Source organism: Hippocampus comes, unplaced genomic scaffold (assembly GCF_001891065.2).
Source record: "Hippocampus comes isolate QL1 unplaced genomic scaffold, H_comes_QL1_v1.1 scaffold426, whole genome shotgun sequence".
NCBI lineage: Eukaryota > Metazoa > Chordata > Actinopteri > Syngnathiformes > Syngnathidae > Hippocampus > Hippocampus comes.
Window position 1 is genome coordinate 13,075 of NW_017805544.1, and position 4,810 is coordinate 17,884.

General features: G+C 41.5%; 1 long non-coding RNA gene across 1 annotated transcript; it reads right to left on the reverse strand.

Annotated features, from left to right (window-relative positions):
- Window positions 1–3,882: 3,882 nt before the first annotated feature.
- Window positions 3,883–4,416, reverse strand: LOC109521468 (uncharacterized). Its single transcript, XR_002169357.1, has 2 exons — window positions 4,166–4,416; window positions 3,883–4,074 (listed from the first exon to the last, which is right to left on the reverse strand). It is a non-coding gene; the product is annotated as an uncharacterized LOC109521468 (long non-coding RNA).
- Window positions 4,417–4,810: the final 394 nt, after the last annotated feature.

Below are 4,810 nucleotides of genomic sequence, written 5' to 3' on the forward strand. Positions count from 1 at the left end.
TCATGCTCAGTTTGTGGTAAAAGATTCTCCAAGAAGGTAAACGTAAAAGTACACACAAGAACGCACAAGCACACTGGTGAGAAACATTTTGCCTGTTCAGTTTGCGGCCAAAGATTCTCTCAGAAAGGAAATTTAAAAACACACCAGAACACACACTGGCGAGAAACCCTATTCATGCTCAGTTTGTGGTAAAAGATTCTCCAAGAAGGTAAACGTAAAAGTACACACAAGAACGCACAAGCACACTGGTGAGAAACATTTTGCCTGTTCAGTTTGCGGCCAAAGATTCTCTCAGAAAGGAAATTTAAAAACACACCAGAACACACACTGGCGAGAAACCCTATTCATGCTCAGTTTGTGGTAAAAGATTCTCCAAGAAGGTAAACGTAAAAGTACACACAAGAACGCACAAGCACACTGGTGAGAAACATTTTGCCTGTTCAGTTTGCGGCCAAAGATTCTCTCAGAAAGGAAATTTAAAAACACACCAGAACACACACTGGCGAGAAACCCTATTCATGCTCAGTTTGTGGTAAAAGATTCTCCAAGAAGGTAAACGTAAAAGTACACACAAGAACGCACAAGCACACTGGTGAGAAACATTTTGCCTGTTCAGTTTGCGGCCAAAGATTCTCTCAGAAAGGAAATTTAAAAACACACCAGAACACACACTGGCGAGAAACCCTATTCATGCTCAGTTTGTGGTAAAAGATTCTCCAAGAAGGTAAACGTAAAAGTACACACAAGAACGCACAAGCACACTGGTGAGAAACATTTTGCCTGTTCAGTTTGCGGCCAAAGATTCTCTCAGAAAGGAAATTTAAAAACACACCAGAACACACACTGGCGAGAAACCCTATTCATGCTCAGTTTGTGGTAAAAGATTCTCCAAGAAGGTAAACGTAAAAGTACACACAAGAACGCACAAGCACACTGGTGAGAAACATTTTGCCTGTTCAGTTTGCGGCCAAAGATTCTCTCAGAAAGGAAATTTAAAAACACACCAGAACACACACTGGCGAGAAACCCTATTCATGCTCAGTTTGTGGTAAAAGATTCTCCAAGAAGGTAAACGTAAAAGTACACACAAGAACGCACAAGCACACTGGTGAGAAACATTTTGCCTGTTCAGTTTGCGGCCAAAGATTCTCTCAGAAAGGAAATTTAAAAACACACCAGAACACACACTGGCGAGAAACCCTATTCATGCTCAGTTTGTGGTAAAAGATTCTCCAAGAAGGTAAACGTAAAAGTACACACAAGAACGCACAAGCACACTGGTGAGAAACATTTTGCCTGTTCAGTTTGCGGCCAAAGATTCTCTCAGAAAGGAAATTTAAAAACACACCAGAACACACACTGGCGAGAAACCCTATTCATGCTCAGTTTGTGGTAAAAGATTCTCCAAGAAGGTAAACGTAAAAGTACACACAAGAACGCACAAGCACACTGGTGAGAAACATTTTGCCTGTTCAGTTTGCGGCCAAAGATTCTCTCAGAAAGGAAATTTAAAAACACACCAGAACACACACTGGCGAGAAACCCTATTCATGCTCAGTTTGTGGTAAAAGATTCTCCAAGAAGGTAAACGTAAAAGTACACACAAGAACGCACAAGCACACTGGTGAGAAACATTTTGCCTGTTCAGTTTGCGGCCAAAGATTCTCTCAGAAAGGAAATTTAAAAACACACCAGAACACACACTGGCGAGAAACCCTATTCATGCTCAGTTTGTGGTAAAAGATTCTCCAAGAAGGTAAACGTAAAAGTACACACAAGAACGCACAAGCACACTGGTGAGAAACATTTTGCCTGTTCAGTTTGCGGCCAAAGATTCTCTCAGAAAGGAAATTTAAAAACACACCAGAACACACACTGGCGAGAAACCCTATTCATGCTCAGTTTGTGGTAAAAGATTCTCCAAGAAGGTAAACGTAAAAGTACACACAAGAACGCACAAGCACACTGGTGAGAAACATTTTGCCTGTTCAGTTTGCGGCCAAAGATTCTCTCAGAAAGGAAATTTAAAAACACACCAGAACACACACTGGCGAGAAACCCTATTCATGCTCAGTTTGTGGTAAAAGATTCTCCAAGAAGGTAAACGTAAAAGTACACACAAGAACGCACAAGCACACTGGTGAGAAACATTTTGCCTGTTCAGTTTGCGGCCAAAGATTCTCTCAGAAAGGAAATTTAAAAACACACCAGAACACACACTGGCGAGAAACCCTATTCATGCTCAGTTTGTGGTAAAAGATTCTCCAAGAAGGTAAACGTAAAAGTACACACAAGAACGCACAAGCACACTGGTGAGAAACATTTTGCCTGTTCAGTTTGCGGCCAAAGATTCTCTCAGAAAGGAAATTTAAAAACACACCAGAACACACACTGGCGAGAAACCCTATTCATGCTCAGTTTGTGGTAAAAGATTCTCCAAGAAGGTAAACGTAAAAGTACACACAAGAACGCACAAGCACACTGGTGAGAAACATTTTGCCTGTTCAGTTTGCGGCCAAAGATTCTCTCAGAAAGGAAATTTAAAAACACACCAGAACACACACTGGCGAGAAACCCTATTCATGCTCAGTTTGTGGTAAAAGATTCTCCAAGAAGGTAAACGTAAAAGTACACACAAGAACGCACAAGCACACTGGTGAGAAACATTTTGCCTGTTCAGTTTGCGGCCAAAGATTCTCTCAGAAAGGAAATTTAAAAACACACCAGAACACACACTGGCGAGAAACCCTATTCATGCTCAGTTTGTGGTAAAAGATTCTCCAAGAAGGTAAACGTAAAAGTACACACAAGAACGCACAAGCACACTGGTGAGAAACATTTTGCCTGTTCAGTTTGCGGCCAAAGATTCTCTCAGAAAGGAAATTTAAAAACACACCAGAACACACACTGGCGAGAAACCCTATTCATGCTCAGTTTGTGGTAAAAGATTCTCCAAGAAGGTAAACGTAAAAGTACACACAAGAACGCACAAGCACACTGGTGAGAAACATTTTGCCTGTTCAGTTTGCGGCCAAAGATTCTCTCAGAAAGGAAATTTAAAAACACACCAGAACACACACTGGCGAGAAACCCTATTCATGCTCAGTTTGTGGTAAAAGATTCTCCAAGAAGGTAAACGTAAAAGTACACACAAGAACGCACAAGCACACTGGTGAGAAACATTTTGCCTGTTCAGTTTGCGGCCAAAGATTCTCTCAGAAAGGAAATTTAAAAACACACCAGAACACACACTGGCGAGAAACCCTATTCATGCTCAGTTTGTGGTAAAAGATTCTCCAAGAAGGTAAACGTAAAAGTACACACAAGAACGCACAAGCACACTGGTGAGAAACATTTTGCCTGTTCAGTTTGCGGCCAAAGATTCTCTCAGAAAGGAAATTTAAAAACACACCAGAACACACACTGGCGAGAAACCCTATTCATGCTCAGTTTGTGGTAAAAGATTCTCCAAGAAGGTAAACGTAAAAGTACACACAAGAACGCACAAGCACACTGGTGAGAAACATTTTGCCTGTTCAGTTTGCGGCCAAAGATTCTCTCAGAAAGGAAATTTAAAAACACACCAGAACACACACTGGCGAGAAACCCTATTCATGCTCAGTTTGTGGTAAAAGATTCTCCAAGAAGGTAAACGTAAAAGTACACACAAGAACGCACAAGCACACTGGTGAGAAACATTTTGCCTGTTCAGTTTGCGGCCAAAGATTCTCTCAGAAAGGAAATTTAAAAACACACCAGAACACACACTGGCGAGAAACCCTATTCATGCTCAGTTTGTGGTAAAAGATTCTCCAAGAAGGTAAACGTAAAAGTACACACAAGAACGCACAACACACACACACTGACTGCGTACAAGAAAGACAGCAGTTGAAGGCTTTTAAAAAGAAGACGAGACAAGTGAGACGAACGTTGTGACCAAACCTAATCTGTGAAGAACAACTCTTGGCTGCATCCTGCCAATGGCGTCCAGCAGTTGACGTTGTCCCTTGTGGTCCTCTTTTTCTCCACAAAGTTCCTCCTCGTATTCTGATGTCCTTGCGCACATTGTTCACACTGAAATTACAACAACAATTTTACGTTTACGATCTCTGCAGAGCGATGTATTGATCACGAGCGCCTCTTTGTTTGCGGCGAGCAAGCTAACCGAAGCTAAACTGGGCCGAGAAACACCAACGAACACCGAGACGACTTTAATCGGACACGAAGCTTCAACGAAAGATGTTTTGGTCCAGCGAGATGATGGTGGACGCTCCGAGTGGAGGTTTGAACATGTTAACAACAAATTCAGGAGAATTTAGTCAAGAGTGTCGATCCCTCCTCGCTCCCCAATCCTGGACTGCGGTCAAGCCTGCGATTGTGAATACTCTGCATCACGGAAAGCTGTCGACAGAGAGCGCCGTTAACCACCTTCAAAATAAAAGACACCAAATTTATGCATTCACGTGAGGGGTTTGGATTTCAAATACTATACAGTCTTGTAAAATAAAAATGTTTAAAATAATTTCTTCAGGAACGATGAGTTCACCCTGAGAGAATGAAAGCTCTCCCAGAATAGCACCAAGAAGCGTTCTGAAGTTGAAACAGAAAATAAAGTCAATGTTAACTCTCCATCAATCACTAAAATTTCACATCATTCAAAATAAATAAATAAATTGATGAATTCAGTAATTGTGTTTTCCCGCAGCCAGACCACGTTTAGGGCACACTCTGCCACCCAGTATCTAACCACAGTACAGTACTTTCATTATGATCTGATGTTACATTTCAAAATAAAAGGCTTCTAAAATCA